This window comes from Arvicola amphibius, chromosome 1, assembly GCF_903992535.2.
Source record: "Arvicola amphibius chromosome 1, mArvAmp1.2, whole genome shotgun sequence".
NCBI classification, from domain to species: Eukaryota; Metazoa; Chordata; class Mammalia; order Rodentia; family Cricetidae; genus Arvicola; species Arvicola amphibius.
Window position 1 is genome coordinate 82,877,097 of NC_052047.1, and position 23,764 is coordinate 82,900,860.

Sequence of the window (23,764 nt, forward strand, 5' to 3'; positions counted from 1 at the left end):
ACGCCCGTCAAGGCGGCGCGCCCCGCCACTGGGCATCCTCGCTGCGCTCCCGCCCCGTCGCCTCCTCCCTCGCGACTCTCCCGGGCCCCCTACCCCGCCCGCCCCGCCGCTTCTTCCCGGTCCAGCTGGGCGGGGACTGCCCTAGGACTCTTTAAAGTCTGTGAGTCACTGCACAACCCATCAATCCAATTAAATGTCTTGAGCGAGTCGAGCGGGCGGTGCTCCCCGCCGCCGGCCGCCCCTGCTCTCGGCGCCCCGCTATCCATGGCTGGCTGGCTGTACTCCTCCCGGTGCGCCCTCCTCCCGCATCTCGCCAGCCACGGCAAGTTCCCCACAGCCAGCCTCTGCCCCCAGGCCGCCGCGGCATGGGCTAGACCCCGAGCCGCTTCTTGCCGTCTCCGGTCCAGCCCGTGCGCGGTCTCGCTCCTTTAGCTCTCCTCGCCCGTCCCCGCCGTTCCCCCGACAGTCAGTCCATCACCCGGTCGGCTTTCCTCCGTGGGGCAGCGGCGGAGTACCAGCGGGCTCGGTAGGAGCGGGCACCCCCATCCCGCTCCTCCTCCCGCTCCTCCGCGCTCCCACTCGTCGGGTTCCCGGTCCCGCACCGAGGGACGCGCCGACCGACGCCCGCTCCCCGCGGCCGTACGACCCGCCCGGGAGCTGGACCCGGCGCCCACTTCTTCGCGGAAGGTGAGTACGGCTCGGGGTTTTGGGTGGGGTGGTCTAAGAGAAAAAAAAATTGGTTGCCAGGCCACTTTTGGGAAGGGCAGGGATCAGGTTGTGGTTGGAGGTTCCCGGTCCGGCGTGGATTTGAGGAGGCGACTCCCTCTTTCCCTGGCTCGCTCTTCCCCCGCCCTTGACGCCCTCCTTCTCCTGTCTTGCTGTACATGTAGGTGTTGCCAGACTTCCACCAGCGGGGCATTAAGCCGCTTGTAAAATAATTGGTGCTGGCATGCTTTCTGTCTTTTGAATGCCTAAGTGAGCAGTAATAGGCAGCGATGTGATCTGATAGACTGAGTGCCCTGCAAAAAGTGTAAAATGCCTAATGGGCACATTTTCCTCTAAATCAAAGTTAACTTTCATTCAAAGAAGGCAAAGCAAAAGGTGTTTTTAATTTGAATGCATGGTGATAGAGGAGGAGAAGACTGGTTGCCTAGTGGCATTGCTTAGCTTTTATTTTGAAGCAATTTTGTGGGTTTTCTTCTGAAAAAAATGTGAATTCAGTATTGAAGGTTATGAAGTCTGAACCTGTTGGAAGAGAACAAGGTAAGATAGGAATCCAGCATGGTGTGTCCACTTCGGGCTTCCTCCGCCTTAGGGAGGCATTACAACACAGAACCTTGTCTTTCTCAGTCACTGGGCGCAGTGCAGAGCTGTGTCGGTGGAAGAGTGGATTAGGTTTTGTTTCTTTTTGTATACCTTTTGTATTCTTGACTGTTCTTGAAACAATGTTACTCTACAGAATTTCCTCAATTTTAGATTTGGTTTCTCCATTTTACATGCCTCCAAACTACAGGTACCCACACCTATCTATGCTTCATAAGGCTCTTCCCTTCTGGCTCTGTAATATTTATTTAGAGGTGAAAGAATGATAAGACGTGGTTGCTCCGAACTGGATTCTGAGGTTGCTGTTTAGACGTTAGTAGTTTTGAGCTGGTATTGCCCCCCTTTAAATCGAGTTCTCCGTTAGTTGTCCACAAGATTTAAATTAGGCCAAACCAAACATGTTTTGAAATATTAAAATACAACATTGGCCTCTTAGTCGTTCATTTTCGACTTCTCTTTCAGACTAACCAGAATAAGTTGTTACTAAATTTAATTTTAAAGAATAGACTGTTCCTGTGCTGAAATCTGCCAAGTTGCTACAGAAGATTTCTTTTTAAAGAGCAGAAATGTGGTTATGATCAGTCCAAAGTGGTGAAGTTGAAAAGTGACTTAGATGTAGAAATGCTGTTTTAAAGACATGCTTGTCACCAGCTCCCAGGCCTTTCAGGGTGTTTCAGGAAGACTCACACAGAGCCTTTTTGGATTGTTTAATAAGTTTATCATGTGACTTTTTCATGAGGATGAAGCTGCATAGCACCAGAGACCCTGCTGTCTGAATTTAGATTTTGCCTCTCTCTCTCTCTCTCTCTCTCTCTCTCTCTCTCTCTCTCTCTCTCTCTCTCTCTGACTCTGTGACCTTGGACACATTTCAAACAATCTGGGCTGTAGTGGTTTTTCTCCAGTTGTTTCTCCAGAAAGACTCCTCTTTAAAAGTTTTTTCTCTCACCACGCGGGTGGTGGGGCACACTTTTAATCCCAGCACTCAGGAGACAGAGGCAGGAGGAGCTCTGTGAGTTCCAGCCTGATCTGCAGAGCGAGTTCCAGGACAGGCTCCAAAGCTACACAGAAAACACTCTGTCTTGAAAAAACAAAACAAAAAGCAAAAAACAAACAACCCCCCCCCCAAAAAAATAGTGTTTTCTTTCAAGGATTAATAAGATGCTTACCATAGATACATCATTGTTGGAAGATAGGTGTCTCTGTAGTATTTAAGGGTGAAGCCCCAGGAACTGGGGAGATTGTTCACTTGGCAGTCTATTTTTTTGAATTCAGATTCTCAGTACCTACAAAAAGGTGACAGCCTTCCTGTAATCCCAGTACTGGGAGGTGGAGGCAGGGACTCTTGGGTCAAGCTAGCAAGTTAGACTAGCCAAACTGGCAAGCTCTAGGTTCAAGCAAGAGACTCTAGCTTCATAAAAGATGGACAATTGATGTCAGCCTTTGACCTCCACACGTGTTGCATGTATTTCTGCACAGACACATGAATACACCTAAACACATGTGAGCACACCATACACACGGGGGCTGGGGGTGGGGAGTAGGGCTCTAAACAAGGCTGCCAGTGATCAGCAGGAGCCCATCTGTCAGGGAGTCTGAGGCGAAAGGATGACCCGAGACCAGGATGCAGACCACAGTGGAGCTTTGTGTGAAACAAACAAACCAACAGACAAACTGAAACCCAAACAAAATGAAAAGAGAGTGTTCTTGACTGGGGTCCTGTAGGTTCAAATCTCAGTATTCTTTGGCTGTCTCTGTGCCCTGGGCCAAGTTAACGTTGGATATTTTCATCTATGAAATGATAATAGTAGCAGTACCTACTCCATACTGTTATGAGGACGGAATGAATTAACATGTGCAGAGATTTTGAATAGTGCTTGGTACATCTTCCCAAGTTTAGCTCTCTTATGTTTCTTGTGTACAGATGACTTTAAAAAAAAAAAAAAGAAGTGTGTTTGGGAGTCCAACCTCCAACACTGCCTGTGTGAAAGCAGCTCTACCACTGATTTGCATTCTTAGCCCCAGTAGTAAAATTTTTATAAAGCATTATTGCCGTTAAGCAGACTTTTATCGTATGCCTGATGTTTGAATTAGAGTTTATGTGAAACGTTTAAGAAGCTCAGTTTTTAGAAGCCAGATATGGTGGCACATTCCTGTAAGCCTGTACTCCAGAGGCAGGGAAAGCCACAAATTTGAGGCCGTCTTGGTCTACATAGAAAGTTCTACACCAGCCAGGACTTCATTAACAAGACCTTGTCTCAAAAATGCTTTCAGAAAGGCTAGGGAGATAACTCAATTAATAAATCGCTTGCCTTATAAGCACGAGGACCTGAATTAGAACTCAAGGCCCCACATTGAAAAGCTGGATCTGGTGTTGTAGGCTTGCAATCCCAGAGCTGCAGAAGCTGCAACAGGCCTCTGCTCACTGACCAGCTAATTTAGCCAACTTGGCAGGTTCCAGCCCAGTGAGCGGCACTGTCTCAAAAACAAAGTAGATAGTGCCTAAGCAATGCTTGAGGGTGTCCTTTGGCTTCCACGTGTGCGTGATCGCGTGTGCACGTACCTGCACACGGGAGCATGCATACACATACTCAGAAGTGAAGGAGGGAGACTCGGTAATTGGGCAGGGCATATTGTAATATACTCGTAACCCTGGCACTCGGGAAGCTGAGGCAAAAGGACCAGAAATTAAAGGCTAACAGGGTTATATAGTGAGATGTCGTTCTGAAAAATGGCTTTTAGCTCCCTGGATGAGTTGAGTAGTCCGCATTCTTTCTCTTCTTTCTTCTTTCTGAGAAAGGCTCTCCCTCTAGTCCAGACCTGTTTGAGCCTCCTGAGTGCTAGGATTACAAGTTCGAGGCCCCATTGCATTTAAATTTGCATAGTAGCTTGTACCCACCTCCATTATAAAATTGTTACAGAAATCACATGGCGGCTGTTGTCCATGATTTTCGCCTGTAAAACTAACAGTAGCATTTCACTGCTGAGTTCATTGCTGGTGCCTCACTTGGCATATAAAAAGTGGATAACTGTGTGGAATTAATTGAACAATTTTTTTTCCCAAATTGTTTATGAATAATGGAATGTGCATGTTAAGTGTGGTACTGTAGACAATATTGTTTCTTGTTGAACTGAATTTTTACTTTGGTGTGGTGGCTCATACCTTTAATATCGGCCCTCAGGACAAAAAAGAATTTTTACTTTTAGTGCTTTAAGAGTAAATGAAATTTATAATTTATCTTTACTAAGAGATTTTTAATTTGAAGATTAAATTGGAATAATTTGAAAAAGCATGTCTTCTTTTGTTACCTGACATGTCCAGGTTTTAATCATAACCCTTTTTGACTTTTAAACTTTCTATCACTAAGACAAATGCTATTCCTCATTAATGTTAACCATACAAAATAGATTTTAAAAGTCTCAAATGTGACAAGTTATACTTCTCTGCTTCAGAATTAATAAAGAGAATGTATAAGCCTAACATTGGAGGATAAAATGGCATCACTTCCTCAAGGACTGAAGCTTTGCTTCTGCTGCTCCATTCAGGAGGAAAACTCTTCCTCTTGGACAGTCCTAATAATAACTAGCTGCCAAGTGGCGGCAGTAATAGTGTGGTCGGGATTAAAATGGAGGCACGTGCAATCAGTAAATGAAACAATCTTCAAACTTTCCCACGATTACACAACTGGGAAATATACTTTTTTTTTAAACGAGAGAATTTGATGGGGCCTGCTACCTACATTGTTTATAGAATCCTTTTGTTTTACTTGTCAATAAAACATAGTTTGGTTACTGTGCCCTCTGAAGTTATAAATGCATGAATTAAAAGAAGTATCTTTGTTTTAAAAAAAAATCAGGAGTATGGCTGAGTTTTATAACATTGTTAAACCTTCTTGAGAGAATTACCTGGTTACAGTAACCAGGTAATTGTGTATACAATCCTTTGTTTAATCAAATCATACTACATGGTCTTGTTGACTATGTTACATTTTCATTGACTAAAATAATCCAGTTTTAGAACACTCGTTCTCATGTGTAGCCCAGGCTGTGCCATGGTTCTCCTCCTGCTTCAGCCTCTGAGGTCTTGGATTGCAGCCATGTATCCCACATCTTTCTATTCATGGACTTTTTCCTTGAGATGGGGGCCTCAGAGCCCTACTGGCCAGGAACTGTGTGGTCCAGGCTGGTCTGGAGCCCTTAGCAATTTTCCTACCTCAGTCTCCTGAATACTGGGATTATGGGTGTGAGCCACTACACCCAGTTAAAAAGAACAAAACTTTACAAAAGTGTTTATAAGGCCGGCGAGACGGTTCATGGAGTAAGGGCTCTGATTAGTTACATCTCTGGGACCCACATGGTGGAAGGAGAGAACGGATTCTCAAAGATGGTCCTTATGCACACACACACACACACACACACACACACACACACTGAATAAATGAAATAAAACATTAAAAAAGAATTTATAGGCACTTAGATACAGCGTTTTAAGTATCTGTTCTGAAGATGGAAGGCCTCGTGTTTTTCACTGAACACGTGAAGTGTTTTTCTAGTGTCCTCTCTGCGCCCCCCCTCTTACTAAGTAGATATGGCCGGGTTCTCCCACTGCAGCCCTCAGCTATCTTGACCTAACGGCAGCTCTTCTTGTCTCAGCCTCCAGTGCTGTGATTATAAGTGTGGGCACCAAGCCTAGCTTTGAAATATGGCTGTGGTTTTGTTTTGTTTTTGAGACAGGGTTTCTTTCTGTAGACAAGGCTGGCATTGAACTCAACAGATCCATCTGCCTCTGCTTCCAGAGTGCTGGGATTGAAGGTGTGTACTACATGCCTGGCTTGAAATAATGTTTTTTTTCTTTTTTCTTTCCTATTCCTCCTCCTCCTCCTCCTCCTCCTCCTCCTCCTCCTCCTCCTCCTCCTCCTCCTCCTCCTCCTCCTCCTCCTCCTCCTCCTCCTCCTCCTCCTCTTTCTCCTCCTCCTCCTCCTCTTTCTCCTCCTCCTCTTCCTCCTCCTCCTTCTCCTCCTCCTCCTCTTTCTCCTTGTCCTCTTCCTCCTCCTCCTCCTCCTTCTCCTCCTCCTCCTCCTCCTCTTTCTCCTTCTCCTCTTCCTCCTCTCCTTCTTCTTCTTTTGGTTTTGTTTTTAAAGAGCTGAGGCAGTGCCACTATACTTCTTTTTTTCCCATTCATTTATTTATTTATTTATTTATTTATTTATTTATTTATTTATTTATTTATTTTCAAGACAGGGTTTCTTTGTGTAGCTCCAGCTGTCCTGGAATCCCCTGTATAGACCAGGCTGGCCTTTACTCAGAGATTCGCCTGCCTCTGTCACCCCAGTGCAGGGATTAAAAGTGTGTGCCACCACACCTGGTACATTTAATATTTTAAGTTAAAATCTGTAAGCAGACTAAACACCAATGAACATTAAATAAAAATAAATTATGTGTGTGTATATACGTATGTATTATGTGTGTATGTATAGAGCCAGACGTATGATTTTTTTCAAAACAAAAGAGAAAAAGTTAAAAAGAAAGTCAAAGAAAAATTCATTATTTGCTTTCAAAGGGAACACTTGACTTTGGGAACCCTCTTTGTACTCACGTATATTGAACCATTTGCATACAGTGGAATATACACGCTTCAGAATAGAGGGGCTCAAAGGATTTCATCTATCCCAGTTCTTTTTATTTAGGTAGACAAAGGCATGCTCAAAAAGGCTGCACTTTAAAGGTCCTCCTGCCTGCCTCTGAAAATGAGTGGGGAGTCTTTATTATTGTTTTTTTTTTGTTGTTGTTGTTCTTGTTATTGTAGGGTTTTCTTTTTTGTTTGTTTTGTTTTTTAAGACTGGGTCTCATGCTGTCCAGGTTGGCCTTGAACTCTCGATCCCCCTGCCACCTTTCCAAGTGTTGGGATTTCAGGGGTGTACTACCACACCAGAGTTTAGGAGTTTTTAAAAATTAGAAGATAAAATGGAGGTATGGTGGCGCATGCCTTTAACCCCAGCACTTGGGAGCCAGAGGCAGGCAAATCTCTGAGTTTCAGGACTCCCTTCAAAGTAAGTTCCAGGACAGCCAGGGCTACATGGAGAAACCCTGTGGCAAACAAACACACACACAAATATAAAAATAAACATTAGAAGGTAGCTGGGCATGGTGGCACATGCCTTTAATACTAGCACCCAGGCAAGTGGAGGAAGATGGATCAGGAATTCAAGCCACCTGGTGTGGTCCAGGTCCGTCTGGGCTTCATGAGACACTGTCTCAAATATATATACATCTTAAAGTCAGAGTCTTAGAGTTAGCCTGTTGTATAACTTTGTCAGAATTCAGCTTAACTCCTTCTCTAATTATTAGCAGTTATCACAGCCTTATGATATTGTTCACCTAAAGTAAAAGTGAGTGTACTCAGAACAGGACCTGTTTAAGCACGTGAGCCCTACACAGAAATATTATTGAGCTAATTAGTATTAAGAACAATGAGTAGTAATCTTCCAGATGTGAGTTTTCTAAGTGGAAATCATGTTTTTCTGGCTGCTGGGATTGAACTGTGCACTGTGTGCACACCAAACACTTGCTCTGCCACTGAGCTACGGCCCCCCTTCCTCTAGGAAGCAACTCTTCTTTGTTTTAAGGGTTATTCTATTTAAATTATGTGCACTAGCTTACTTTAGGTAGGTGTGTGCACGTGAGCACTGTGCCTCTGAGGCTAGAAATGTTGGCTTGCCTGGAGCTGGGCTTACAGGCACTTGCGAGCCGCCCGACATGGACACTGGGTACTGAATTTGTTCTTAACTGCTGAGCCGTCTCTTCAGCAGGAATCTAATCTTAAAGAACAAAACAAAAGCAAAATTACCAGGCAGTGGTGATGACGCAGGCCTTTAGTCCCAGCTCTTGGGAAGCAGAGACAGGCAGATCCCTTTGAGTTCAAGGCCAGCCTGGTCTACAAAGTGAGTTCTAGGACAGCCAGGACTGTTACACAGAGGAAACCCTGTCTCAAAACAAAACAAAAAACCAAACCAACCAAACAAAATAAACTTACTTCTTTGTTCATATTGTTCAACAGCCAATCACCTGAAACAGTACTTTCATTCATTCTCTGCTTTTGCATTTAAAGTCCATATTGCTAGGAGGTTCTGTGTGAGGGTGTGAGTAGATCTTCAGCACCCAATGTTTACTCTAATATATTAAATAGTCAAAAGACCCCACCTTTTATATAAGCATTGTTTCCCACAGCCCTCTTCCCTTTGTTGTGAAATGCCTTTCATTTTTAACTATTTCTGGCTGAGTTTGTATTCGTGTGTGTGTGTGTGTGTGTGTGTGTGTGTGTGTGTGTGTGTATTCCCGTGTATATTCCTGTGACATTTTCTTACTTGGGCATTTCATAATCATTGCGATTCTTTTGCTTGATCACAGTAGGGTTTTCCATTCCCTCTAGGTGCGTTTGTCAATGCAGGACACAGGGTTGAAACTTTTATTTACTTTAGATTGCTGTATTAGACCCATGGGAGAGGCTTTTCTACAGAAGGATTTTCTTTGTTTTATGGAAAGATGAGCATTGATCATCTTACCTGCACAGGGTCAAAGGCCACGCTGTAAACCTCAGACATGTCTCAGAGTTTGTGAGAATTAGCATCTTTGTTATTTACTGACTTTTCTATTAATCTGTCTTATGGGGGGAGGCCCACAGCCTTCTTTCCTGCTGACGTTATTGTAAAGTGTCTTGCCCCACACCAAGTGACTGGTGATTGTGTAAGCTTTCTTTTGTGCATGGTGACTGTCCCAACAATGTTGAGATGACTTTCCTGAGAACCACACAGTGTGGGAAGGAGCAGCTCCTTTTGTTTTGTTTTTGACTCTTGAAATCGAGTCAGGACATCAGACCTTGTCCACTGTGACATTTTCCAGACTCACGTTGTTGCCTGATTAATGTCCCTGCTGAAGTCACATCAGCCTTATTGTCTTTATTGGCTTTAACTCAAATGCAATGTCTCCTGTTGTTGGATTTTTAAGGGTTCTTTTACCTAGAAAATCAGAGTTTGAAAACAAATGCTTTTTTCTTTCTTTGCAATGCTGAAAGTCACCAAGAAAACTGGCCCATAACCACACACAGCAGGTGCCCTACCACTAAGCTGCACCTCCAGACCCAGTAAGACTTCCATAAAAATCATGTAAGAAAAAAAATTTCCCAAGGACTACAATGTTTCACTGGTGGGAGTGTTTGCTGACCCAATTTCTTGATGTTATTTAGACATCACAAATCAGGTGTCCTTAAATCCAATTCAGTAAAATGAATAATCGTTTCTTTTGAGACAGGGTCACCCTATGTTGCACAGGCTGAGCTTCCTGTGCAGTCAGCCTAACCTGATCCTGCTGTGTCAGCCCTTGGTGAGTCCTGGAATCACCCATGTGCACTGATGAGGCTGCCTGGCTCTTCCCTTTGATTTGAAAAATAATCTGTTGCTACTTTTAAAATTTAATTTAATTTTATGTGTGTAGTATTTTGCCTGCATGTATGTCTGGGTACAGTTTGTGTGCATGGTGCCAGTGAAAGCATCAAATCCTTATGAACTGGAGTTAGAAATGGCTGTGAGACACCATGTGATCGCTGGGGATTGAGCTCAGATCCTCCAGAAGAGCAGCCAGTGCTCCTAACTACTGAGCCATCTTCCCAGTCCCTGTTGTTACATTTTACTTAATTTAAATAAAATTAGATGCACTGTGTTTTGCAATCTCTGATGTGGGCCAGCTAAGCAGTGTGGCATTGCAGTGAGAAAGGGCAGCATAGCCCTCCCTGGAAAGAAACCAGATTCCAGAGGGCTGTGGTGAGTTCAGAGCTTGGGAGCTGCTGTTTGGAGCAGCTACAATTAAACGTTGTCCAATGATAAAATGATAACAGAAGGAATCTTAATGTGGATTTTATGTCCTTTGATTTTGTATAAAGGGAATCCCAGTTCCAACCACAAAACACATTTGAGTAAACAATTTTTATTTGAATTTGAGTTGAGACATCAAAACACAACAATGTCAGCTTCTCCCAGAAATCATGAATCTTTCGTATTTATTAACCCTGGAAAATTATATGATGACCATGGTCTGGAATTCTTTCTAAATTTTTATTAGACTTTCAAAGTTGTTTTCCCTTGTTTTTTTGTTTCCTTTGTGACAGAGCCACAAAACAACAACAATAACAATGACTGTTTCACAGTGGGAATGTAGCCATAGTCCTCCCAGCGATATTAAACAATTAACAAGTTTGCTTGCGTTTGCTTTGCCTGGTGTACAGTGGGAGCTAAGGTCTGTTGCAGTGATTTCTGCACGTCTGTAATTTCCCGCACAAATGAAACTGTTGGTTCCGTCTCAAATAACGGAGTGAATATACCTTAAAATACAAGTAACGTGGCATGTAACATGTAGTGATCGCCGTGAATTATTCTGTTTCTTTTTTTTATAAATATTTAATACATGTGCTGGGTTCTTGGGAGTATAGTAAGACATGGCATCTCCCCACAATGATGCTCATGGTCCACTTGAAGACAAACGGGCCCTGCAAAGAAACGAATCCCTTCGATTGGCCAGTATGTAGTGTAGCGTAACAGAAAGTCTGCCGTGCACCACAGCGGTAGCTCCAGACCCCTGGACCTGCCCTCTGGACGTTCTGGACGGCCTTCCTGGAAACCATCCTCTCTGTAAGCTTAGGTAACATTGGTTAGAAAGCATTTGTGTTTTGGACAAAGATTAGTCTCATCTCCAACTACTGCACAGACTCAGTAGGGAGGCAATGAAAAATGGAGCCAGCACCCTGGCTCTTAGTGACGCTCACTGTCCCCATGGGAAGCAGCAGCTGCACCTGTGAACAGAGTTTATAGACACAGTGTGGATACAGTTTAGATTCCTGAGTCAAAAATAAATAAATAGAGGGCCCGCTGCTGGGAACCCTGCAACATCAATGAAGGTGCTGTAGACCAGGGAGTTCCTGAGGAAGGATGGGGAGGCAGCCTTTGGCAGCTACTAAATATGCGTTTCCCCCAGTTCTGCCTAGAATAGACCTGTCTGCCAGGTGGGTTTACCTAGGCCTAATTTGGCAAACTTAAGAAGCTGAATATATATATATATATATATATTGCTATAATTTGTAAATAATCCTTCCAAATTACTTTGTGTTGAAATTAGCAGACAGGCTTGTACCTTTATGTTTACTATTGTTGGATAGTGATGGAAACTGGGCCTAAGGCCACATGAACTCCCGGCAAGCACTGTTCTACCGAGTGGTGTTCTAGCCTTAGATTTAAATTCAGGCACAATGCTGTATGACTATGGTTTTGTTTAATTTTTTTTCTGTTTTGAAATGCTGATGCTCTTATTTTTGGACCACATGATTCTTTATTTGGATCTACGTCTAAGAATAATATAATGCATTCCTGTCTCTTAGATTGCAATTTGGGGATAAAAGTCTAAAATCTCACAGTTTATCTGTTACTTACTTATTCACTTTATTTTTTGTTGTTGTTTTTGTTTTTCAAGACAGGGTGTCTCTGTGTTGTCCTGGCTGTCCTGGAACTTTGTAGATCAGGCTGGCCTTGAACTCACAGAGATCAGCCTGCTTCTGTCTTCTGTCTGTTAGTGAAAGTATTTAGACTGTTCCGTGGAGACTTAGAAAGAAAAACAACCCAGGAAGACTGTGTTTTCCTGCAGAGGGCATCATCTCTACCCATCACTCAGTTCTCGTACTAAAGAGCCCATCCAGCATAGTCGTGTGTGCGTTATCTCTTGCAAATGGCTTGAGGATATCGACCTGTGTCAAATGTACCAAGCTGTAGCCTAACATGATGTTGTATGATGCCTGTAATGTCGGCACCTAGAAAGTGGAGGCAGAGGGATCAGTATTTCAAGGTCATCCTTAGCTACATAGTGAGTTTGAGACTACCCTGAACCGTATGAAACCCTGTCTCAGAACAAACAGCTGCCGTGTAGGTCAGTGGTAGAGCATTTGCCTAGCATGTGTGAAGTCCCGGGTTCAATCTCAGCACCACCCCGCCTCTACAAAGAGAGAGAGGATTTACCAAAGTGATTGTGTGGTGCGTGTGCCTGTAATTCAAGTTACTCGAAAGGCTGAGACGGGAGGATTGAGTTAGACACCAACCTAGGAATGACAGCAGAGACCCTGTATCAAAATAAATAAATGAACTTTACTAAATTCAATATTTTAAATGCATGCACTTAAAGTATAATTAATACAGCTTATGTTTAAGCCACCTAGATTGTAAGGTACATTGTTATGATACTATTATTAGAATTTTTGGTTTTCTTTTTTTTTTTTCCCCAACAGGATCTCATTGCTTCTCACTCTTTTGACTAAGATCAAGTGAGGAGACAGGGTCTTACTCTGTAGCCCAGGCTGGTCTGGAACTTACTATGTAGCCCAGGCTGGCCTTTGTTTCTTAGCTTCCCACATGCTGAGGTAACATGTGGAACAACCACACCTGACTCTGAAGTCACAAACTTTTGTGACTTTTAATCATTTCTCTATCTTATGTACCCTTCAGTCTCATGTTTCATACCTTAGGCCATACATACATTTTAAATTTGAAGCACGGATAGAACCAAGGAGGCATGGAGGAATGGGTGTTGGTTCAAATTTATGTATTGGACCTTGGAGATCTTTTCTTCATATGTAAGACTCACAGTCTTAAAAAAATAGTTTGCACAAATTTGAATGTAGAGAAAGAATTGAAGTTGTGTGTTCTCCACGGGATGCTTTCCTTATAGGTTTACTGATTATGACTCATCTTTGACACGGAGTCAAGAATATAATTTTAGTCAGGCTTCTTGGTTCCTTTTATAATTATCCCATGGGGGTGGGGTGGGGTGAAGATGGTTAAGCAGTTAAGGGCACTGGATACTCGTTCAGAGGATCTGAGTTCGATTCTCAGAACCCACATGGAGGCTCACAACCATCTGTAATCCCAATTCTAGAGGATTTGATGCTTTATTCTGGCTTCTGTGGGCACGAGGCATGTGTGTGGTACGTACTCATACATGCAGGCAAAACAATCATAATTATAAAATAGAACAAAAAAGCTTTTTAAAAAGTGTGGCGGAATGGATAGTGTCTGGTGTGTGCCTTCTTGTGCATGGGTGCGCTTGCCTGTGCATTCATGTGTGGAGGTCAGAGTTCGGCACACGGTGCCCCCCCCCCCTTTTTGAGAGGGTTCTCTCATTGAGCTTGCTTTCTAGGCTGGATTGACTGGTTAGCCCCCCTCCCCCCCCCCCCCGCATATCTACCTGTCCACCCACAATCTCTGGCACTAGGGTTACTGAAAAGTATTAGTATTGCCTGGGCCTTTTTTGTTTGTTGTTTTTTGTTTTGTTTTTGTTTTTTCTAGACAGGTTTTTTTTCTGTAGCTTTGGAGCCTGTCCTGGAACTAGCTCTTGTAGATCAGGCTGGCCTCGAACTCACAGAGATCGCCTGCCTCTGCCTCCTGAGTGCTGGGATTAATGGGGTGCATCACCACTCCCGGCTCTGTGCCTGCTTTTTATGCCGGGGATCTGACTTCAAGTCCTCATGCTCACACAGCAAGCACTTCACCCCCCAGCCATCCCCAGCCCCTGTTCTTTTTATGAATGGGGTAAATGGCTTAGTGTGTCTTCTAAATACATTGTTTCTTTCCCCTCCTTTTCAGTTCTCTAAATTGAATTTTGCCTGTGGAGCCATAGACTTTCTGGATAGATTGGTTTAGAGGAGAAGTACATCCGTTCCATTCTTCTACCCTCCAGTTTTGTTTTTGTTTCTTATGGAACCAAGGGCCTTCCCATCGCTAAACAAGTTCACAATACTGAAGGCCCAATACAAGTTTACCAGGTAATGATTTCATTTGTGTGTTCTGGGTAAATTTCTTTATTGTTGTCTTTAATGACCACATTGAGTTTAAAAATACTGTTAACTTCTCATTGATTAAAAATAATCAAGAAAAATGATCAAACTTTTGGCTCTGGAATCAGGACTATCAAAGTGTTAATGAGCCGTGACTTAACGACTCAAACATTTTCTGCCATCTTAACAGAATACATAGAATTACCCTTTTCAGGACACAGTCCAGCAGGGAGACCCTGGTTTGCTGTTTTGGAAGTCCTCAGGGAACCTCAAGCACAGACATTCCACAGTGCTGTGTCTTGATACTTTATCCCTTGGTACACCAGCCTTTTTTTTTTTTTTTTTTTAAAATGAAATGGGGTCTCTATGTAGCTCTGGCTGGCCTGGAGCACACTCTGTAGATCAGGCTGGCCTTTATCTCTTGGAACTCCGCCTGCCACTTCTCGCCCTCCGCCCCAGGGCTGGGATTGCAGCGTGCACAGGCACAGCCACACTTCTCAGATGTGCAGAACCCTGAAAGGGAATCCAGCTAACAGCTCCCTTCCTCGCCCCAGATTTGCTGGGTAGGAGCCTTCTGCCATCTGTCTCTCTCCCTGCAGCTCCTGAGCTCAGGACAGGCTCCTCTGTCACCACAGTGTTCTTCCTGTGATGATGAGGAGAGATGGACAGAGGATCTTGCCGGTGATGTGGGAGGAGAGGTGCTTGTTGCTACCATGCTTGTTTTTGGTGTTAGCGATATCATTTCATGTAGTTTCAGACTTAAGTATTGGATATATGTATGAATAAGGTTTTTTTTTTTTTTTTGATGTTTTGTTTTTCGAGACTGGGTTTCTCTGTATCCTTGGTTATTCTGAAACTCACTCTGTAGACCAGGCTTACCTGGCCTCGAACTCACAGTACTGCCTCTGCCTTGAGCACTGGGCCATCATTGCCCGGGAAAATAAGGTTTTTGAAAGGGTCTCAGGTATCCGAGGCTGGTTTCAGAGTTGTCACGTAGCTGAGGATGACCCTGAACTTCTGGTCCTCCTGCCTCTACCTCCCTAGGGGCGGGATTACAGCTGTGCATCACCAGACTTAGTTTACTAACGTTCTCGGAGTTGAACCTGAGGCTTTGTGCTAGGCAAACACTGAGTTGAACTGCATGCTCAACAGGATGCTTTGTTTTTATGAGATGAAGTCTCACCATGTAGATCGGGCTGATCCTGAACTCCTCGGCTCAGGCGGCGCTTCTGCCTCAGCTTACAGACCAGCAGGAGCTACAAGCCTGTAGTACCACACGTGGATTTTTCCCATCTTAAGTTGGTCACTTCTGCGCCGCCAGGCGTGACTGCTGCGCATATCACTCTCTCAGAGCTTGCCACTTGTTCTTCGCTGTAAACTGCTAGCATTCCAGGCAGCAGCACCTCACCTCTTTGGGGACAAAACAAGATGCACTGTGGGCATTCATTCTTTTATGACGAGGAGAAAGGTTTGGCTGAGGAATCCCCTGTTCTCCCACTGCACTGGAACCGAGTCCTTTATTAGTTGTGTCCTTGTACGTTGAAGTGAGTTACTGCCGCAGTCACCTGTGAGTGTGACCGCTCCCGGGAGTTCCTGGACTCCTTCGTGCTCCCCAGGTGGCTGTCATGTAGTGTTGAGTACTGAGCGAGTGCACTGTGACCGCCTAAGCAGAGGGCTTAGAAATGGCAGGTGATATTCTGGCATGCTGAGGTGTAGCATTCAGCTGTAGGTGTCGAGGGGAAACTAGACAGTTGGTCAATCTGATTATAAATTTCTGTGCTTCAGATGGCCTGTTTTGTTCTGTGTGCACCTCTGATTGCTTTATAACGAGACTGTCAAATTGCTAAATATAAAGGAAACAAAAAAATCCAAATGGCCAATTTTAGAATTTATCTGTGTGTGAAGGCACGTGTCTGAGTGCATACACGCGGAGGCCAGAGGTTGATTCTCGAGTCTGTCTTAATGATCGCTCCCCACCTTGTTGGACAGTCTCAGTGAACCTGGAGCTCATGTACCGGCCGGGCTGGCTAGCAAGTGAGCCCCAGCATCCTCTGTGCTAGGAATGCAGGCATATGCACAGTACTGGCTTCTTATGTGATGGCTGGGGATCCAACTCAGACTCTCAGGCTTGGGTGGCAAGCACTTTACTGACTGAGTCCCTGCTTTTAACATTTTATAAGTTAGGGAAGGGAAAGTATTAAGAATGAGAGGGCTGGGGATGTTCGCTCATTGGCAGAGCACTTACCTAGCATATCCAAGGTTCTGGATTCAATTCCCAGTTCCACCCCCCCAGCTCCCCAAAAATGTAATAAAGAATGAGTGAGAATCTCCTTTAGTTTGGGTTGCGTTGTGTTACTATTCTTCTTGCCTATCAATGTCAAGATAACTGCTTTGCTTTATATAAAAGTCTGTTTTCTTTAAACATAAAATGTTTGAATGGCTGGGACAGAGCTCAGAGACAGCCTGTGTAGCATCCATAATGCCCCGGGGTCAATACCTAAGTGAAAAGAAAAAAGAAAAGGAGGTTTTTTTACTGTCAAAAATAATAGATAAACCAGATAAAATTCATGAACTTCCATTTTCTGTTTCTGGAGAAGAGTCTCTCCCCTGCAGTCATTGCTTTGTCCACGGGCTCATCCACGCTCCTGCCACCTGCTGTCGTTGGAGGTTTTCAGGTGTCCTTTATGCGTGAAGCAGTGAAGCTGCTCACAGCCATTCCTAGCCTGCAGCTACATCTGTATATTTCTGTGAAGGTTTTTGGCAACTGTTTCTGGAGCTCGTATTCAGGAGGAACTCAGGGGTGGCCCTCAAGTTCCTTGAGGTGTTTTAGAATAGTGGCCAGTATTACTTGTTGGCAGCAGCCCTGGCGAAGCTGAAGCTGCCGTGGTGCCTGACTAGAAGATGAAGGAAGTGCTGCTGACACTTCCTACCGACTTAGCGGGTTGTCCTCCCTGGCCTTCAGAGGAGTTGGCCGCTATCAGGCAATGCCCCCACCTCTTTCTGTTTCTAATTCCTCATGCGATGTACACAGCTTCCTCTTGTTAGCTTCTTTCTAACGTCTTCTGTGAATTGTAAAATAGCATTTAGTGTTTCCATTCCCATTTCTCAGATACTGAAAATAAAGCCCATCCCAGTTGAGTATTTGGCCAGGGTTTAGCTCCTGTCAGCCACAGAGTCAGACCGGAACACGGGACTCTTCCCTGGCTTCGTCTTCTTGCTGGGCTGTGCTTTCTCCCCTGTTCAGATATCCTTAGAGGACAAGAAAGTGTGTTCCGAGCACTGGTCACGTCCCCATGTCTCTTCAGTGTATCAGTGTTAGGATTCAGGTGTGCCCCTGTGCAGGTTCAGCCCAGGCGTAAGCATGGTCTGCTTCATGTCTTGGTCAGATTGCTGCCCCAGAAGCGGGGGACTCGCAGGAAGTTCTGAGTGCCACTCCTGTAACTGGTACTATGGGTTGATTTCCGTTGGGGGATTTTATGAATGGGCAATGTTCAAGAGCCATATTTTTTCCTTTATAGTAAGAGATGTAACAAAATCTCTCCCTCGGTGGATTCAGTTAGAATGTGTTAGTGTTTTGAGCGATTGCTTCTTGAATTGTGCGTAAAAGCAACCCTAATGACTCTTCAAATGAAGCTGTTACAAACCTGTTCACTAGAGCTTTGAAGTTTGTCCATAATTCTTGTTAGTGAATGTTTGTAGAACTGGGTGGAGGGCTCTGTAAAGGCCAGAACTTCTGCTTTTAGGTTATTTTCTCAAGATTAAATAAAGGATGAAGTTTGTGAGGGACAGTTCCCCCCTACTCTGAGTAACAAAAGTGAACGCTGTGTTTGATCAACTTGGCTTCGTCTTAGTGAAACCTAAGACGTGTGCTGAGCACACACCAGGAGATTTTATTGTTTTAGTGCCCTGAATATGACTCTGTGCACGCACTCATGCCACGTAAAGATCCATTCCTGCGCACATGCAGCCCAGGCCCTCTTGGGCTCAGTGGAAATTGGCAGCCTTCCTTCTGTAAACAACAGCCTGACATCACCCCAGGATGTGAGAAGACCCACCTCAGAACCATGTAGGGCCTGGCTCTGCTTCCCTTGTGGCATACTCAAGCAAATGCAGTGCTGAGAAATTGGTTAATGTCAGAAATATTGGGGTAACCCTTTAAGAGTTTTAAAGGTACAGCACTTATTCTTGGATTTTCATGCGCAGTCCAAACAGCAGCCCAGCACAGCAAACTAGACAGTTGTGATGATTCATGTTAGGAATGTACCAGTGACAGAGACTCAGAGCCAGACCCTTAGTGCCCCCCCCAACACACTTACATTCTTTTGTTGTTGTTGTTATTGGTTTTTTTTTTTTTTTTTTTTCTCAAGACAGGCTTTCCCTGTGTAGCCCTGGCTGTCCTGGAACTCACTCTGTAGACCAGGTTGTCCTCGAACTCTGCCTGGGATTAAAGACAAGCCCCATTACCACTAGCCACTTTCATTCTTTTAATAGGGTCTCCCTTTGCTGCCCAGGCTGATCTGACTCTTGATCTCCTCATGTTGGAATTGTAGAGACTTATCTCTACAATTATCTTTGGGGTCTCTTGCTTTTCACTTATTAAGTAAGTTCTGTAGAACAGTGTTAACTGTTATTTCCTCTCCCATTTAAACGTGGGAAGATGATTTATGAGGCTCCCTGCCTCTGTGAAGACCTCAGTGTATTGAAATTTTATACAATGAGGAACCTGTAGACAGTGAGCTAGCCCAATCCCTGCCACGAGTCTTCTGAAACATGTAGCGTTAAGTTTATATACTCAGTGGATAGTTAGAGAGGTTTATTAACCTGATGACCCTGTTGCCCATTTGCCTCTGAAAGCTATGAAAAGTTGAGAGGATGAACTTAGTTTCTTGTGTTGCTAACTCGAGGAGAGAAAAGTAAGGTTTACAAGTGAGCATTTCATTTGAGGAGAAGGGACAAGTGGAAGGTTAAGATTGACCTTGTTTGGGCCGAAGTGATAGTGCAGTCAGCACAGTGCTTGCTGGCAAGCAATAGGACCCGCACTCAGGTCTCCCAGAACCCACATTTCGTTCTCTTTCTTTTTTAAATTAATTAATTGATTAATTTTTATTTGTGCGTATGTGTGTCTACATGAGTTTATGCACACCATGTACATGCAGAGGTCAGAGGGTGACGGAGCCCCTGGAACTGGATTTACAGACAGTTCTGAACTGCCTGATGCGGGTGCTGGGAACCGAACTCCCTTTGGAAGACCAGCAAAGGTGTTGAGGCCATTGCGCCGCCTCTCAACCCTCAAGAACCCACATTAAAAAAGAAAAAAAAGACATATGGTGCTTGCAGTGCAGTGGCAGGGAGGTGTGAGGTAGGTGGATCCCTCCTGATGAGCTCCAGGCCATCTCTCCGTTCCAGTGAGAGACTCTGGCTCAGACAGACAACTGGAAACAAAACCAGAAGGAGCAAACAGAAGCCGTGCTTTGACAAGTGTTGACTGTCCACAACAAACTGTGCTCAGCTTAACTTCTCTGCTAGAAGCCAGGACCCCCAGCTTGCTTGCCTTTAAGGCCTGTGTTTAGGGAATACAAATTAATGTTGATTTTCACTTATCCCTAACAAGATGTTTTTAAATCCTATCCATTGAAAATGCAAATATAGGACTCTCCTAGAATACACCAGGCCCTGGGTTCCCTCCGCAGTGCCACACAAAACAGGGTATGGTGGCATACATTTGTAATAACAACATTGGGGAGGTGGAGGTGGGTGGATCAGAAGTTCAAGGTACAGAGTAAATTTGAGGCCAACCTGGGCTACCAGAGACCCTTTTTTAAAAAAAATGCAAAAATTATTACTTTATAAATTACTCTTAAAAATTAACTTTGACACACAGTAGGTACTCAGAATGCATTTAAATAGCCAGGCGGTGGTGGCGCACACCTTCAATCCCAGCACTCGGGAGACAGAGGCAGGCGGATATCTGTGAGTTCAAGACCAGCCTGGTCTACAAGAGCTAGCTCCAGGACAGGCTCTAAAGCTGCAGAGAAACCCTGTCTCGAAAAACCAAAAAAAAAAAAAAAAAAAAAAAAAAAAAAAAAAAAAAAAAGAATGCATTTAAATAGTTATCATGCTCATAAAATATTAGCAAACTCAGCTAGGATCTATACAACAATTGACAGTGTATTCAAGGAACAAAAGCGCATTTGAAGTAAAAAAAAAAAAATCTTACTGAATAATTTTACCAGAACCAAAAGGACTGTTTGATTTTATTTCATTTAACGGGGGGAGAAAAAGTTGTGCCCTGAAAGGTGAAACTGCCAGTTTTTAAATCCTTTAGCAGGCGGAAAGAACAGAGGCGAAGTACTCAGATCTGGCCCAGACAAAGAACACAAGTCACTGCTCAGCATGGTTCACTTCGTTCTCTGAGTGACAAAGAAAAGGAGCAGGTAACAGCTGCCAGCCAGACTCATTTCTGCAGTGAAAGTCTAACAACGCTGGGCTGCTGGGGCTGCTGCTGCTGCTGCTGCTGCTGCTGCTGCTGCTGCTGCTGCTGCTGGCAGGGCGGAGCACGGCGCGAGGCGCGGTGCTGCACGAGGCGGGGCCTGATTGCTGTGAAGGGCGTGGCCATTCAGCCAGGCGCTGCCGGCGCGGTGGTGCAGTGTGGAAAGCGACCAGCAATCAGGATCTGCCCCAGCCGGCAAAAAACAAAAACAAAAACAAAACAAACAAAAAACCCAAAAACAAACAACAATAACAAAAAGTTTTGTTTCTGATTTTTTTTTCTTTAAAACGAAAAGAAGAAGAAAAAGAGACTCCTAAAGTGTGCCTGCGTACCATTGTACAGCAATGGGCATTTTCAGCTCTGCATGCGATTGTTATAATTGTAAACAAATAGTAGTTCCGGGCAGAGGCCAAGTCAGATAACTGCCTTGGAGCCAAATGGTGCTTCCACTGTAATGCACAAAGCAAATGATCTTGCTGTCTGTTCCACATAGAACACAAAGACTTTTAATTTTAATCCCTCATTAAAGTATTAGCTTAAAAAATCAGTTGTTGAAAAATACTGTTTTGAAAGAAACGTTACAGTTAATGCCATGAGATTTGGATGGTTTTGCATTCTTTTTCTCATTAAAAAAACAGTCTGTGTGAGTGCCCTGGAGCTCAGTCTCTTTCTCCAGTGCTCAGTTGTCAACCCTGACAGCGGGTGCCCTTCTCTGCTGAGCCATCTCCAGCCCTACCGCGTTACTAGTGCTCTCATGAGCTTTCTCCTATGCAACACTGTAGCAACAACCGCCTTGTGAAGTATCGCCTTCCTGTGTTAGAAATGAGACCCTGTGGTTTTAGACTGTCCTGCCCATCTAGAGCACCCTGCGCCTGCATTACCTCTGCTATGCCAGGAACCAGCCCTTGGGTGGCCTGGCTTCCTGGTGCTCCCTCCCGGCACAGAGCAGTCCGCCTTATGGCTGTTTCATGTTGCTTAAGAAAAGTACACGCCTATCAAGTGGCAGCTTCTTGGTTAAACTCTGACCTTAAAAATGGATTAAAACTAGGGTCCATCACTTCTTAGAGTCAATAGTAGGGACCATTGAAGGTTTTGATGTTTATTTTTAGTGCTGGGGGAGAACCTAGGACCTGCTGGGGAGTGCTCTACTACTGAGCCACACTCACTCTGCCCTCCCACTTAAAAAAGGTTTTTTTTTTTTTTTACATTTATTTTATTTTATGTGTATGGGTGTTTTGCCTGCATGTATGTTTGTGTACCTTGTGCATGCCTGGTACTTGCAAAAGCCAGAAGAGGTTGTAGGATCCCATGGAAATGGAGTTATAAACAGTTGTGAGTTACCATGTGGTTGATGGGATCAAACTCTAGTCTTATGCAAGTATAGTAAGTGCTTTTAACCATTGAGCCAACTCTTCAGTCTGTCTTGTTTTAAAGTGTGTGTGTGTGTGAGTGTGAGTGTGTGTGTGTGCTGCAGTTAAGTGCATCCACTCCTGCAGACCAGGCCTACGTGCCCTTTCTCGTTAAGGACTCCTTTAGTGGAGGTTGCAGTTCTTGTCCTGGGAGCTAATTTGACTTGAACTTGCAGCATACACTCCTGTGAAACATGTGTGCCCTGCTGTGTTCAAGTTTAGGGTATTGTGAGGAGACCAGATCCAAGGAAAATGGCCCTAGGGCTAAGTGTTCCACCCTTTCAAAGCCTCGAGGATACCTAGGAAGAAGCCCCTTCTTGCTTAGTGTTGTGGCCTAATTCTGGCTCTTGGGCAGCTGAGGCAGGAGGATCTTGAATTTGAGGTCAGTTTGGGCCACCGAGTGGGTTCTAGGCTGGTGACTGCTGGAACTGGCTGCAGCTGAGCCTAGTCTTGGACTCCTATGAGTGCTGTGATTCCAGCATGTTCTGCCACCCCTGGCTTTCCACATTAACTGAGAAAACCATGTTGTTGATGCTGGTATCGGAGTCCAAATACTGGCCTTTAACTCCTCGGAAGACATTTCTAAAGAACTGAGCAGCTGCGTTTGTGACTGCCCTGAGCAGCGGCGTCTGTGACTGCCCTGAGCAGCGGCATCTGTGACTGCCCTGTGAATGTCTCTGGATTGTGCTACTGGTCATTTGGGTGGTCTCCAAGGGACACTGACTTGCTAGGGAATAAGGTCAGATAATTACAGTTTCATTGTACAAGAGACCACTTCGCCAGTGCCCTCGCAGAGCACCACATGGTCCCTCCCTGTGTTTCTTGGTAGATTCTTCCAGAGTGGAACAGTCAGCACTGTGTAAAAGTTCAGTCTGTTCAGTCCACTGCATGACACGTTCAGACAGACACACTGACAAGTGGACTGCATGCCTCAAAGGCGAGCTGGCACTCAGGAGAACAGATGAAGAAGGAAGCGTGTTATATGCTTAGAGGAAGAAAGATCTCTCTGTAGTTTAGAAACCAGCGTTCAGTCTCCTAGCCTCTTGGTTTGGACTCTGTGCTACTCTGTCTTGGTTTCTGCTCTACATCCACTCCCTCACATTTCTGCCTTCAACTCCCTGAACAGCAAACACCTCAGCAGAACTCAGTTATCATCCAGGGACCCTGCCCTCACCAAGGTCTCCAGGGCTTAAGAACTTTACACAGTGCTTTGGGGTTTGCTTAAGAAACACACACACACACACACACACACACACACACACACGAAACAAGAACAAAACCCCATATGTCCTTTGACCGCAGTCTCTGCAGTCCCTTCTGCTGCCAGGTATCTCACTGGCTTCTAGTCAGCACAGAGGTAGAAACACTATTACAAATGCCGTATTTATACATGAATTTTGCTAAAGAGACTTTAAAGTTCCTGTTTCCATTTACCAAATTTGCCCTCAGATGTTCTTTATTTCATTTCAGTAGTGAAGACCAAAATAGAATTACAATAAAATACCTTTACAAAGATTTATTTTTAATTTTATGTGTATGGGTATTTTGCTGGCATATATGTCTGGGTACCACAAGCATGCAGTGCCAGCAGAGGCAAGAAAAGGGTGTGAGATCCCTCAGAACAAGTTACAGACAGCTGTGAGACAGCAAGGGGGTACTAAGACCCAAACTCCCGTCCTC

At 44.5% G+C, this 23,764-nt stretch overlaps 1 protein-coding gene across 1 annotated transcript in view; it reads left to right on the forward strand.

The window, feature by feature from the left end:
- The first annotated feature begins 207 nt into the window (after nucleotides 1-207).
- Nucleotides 208-23,764, forward strand: part of Sertad2 (SERTA domain containing 2) — a 118,007-nt gene continuing 94,450 nt past the window's right edge. The window contains exon 1 of the mRNA XM_038329191.1: nucleotides 208-687. The gene's annotated coding sequence lies outside the window, so the exon portion shown is untranslated. The remainder of the gene's footprint in view (nucleotides 688-23,764) is intronic.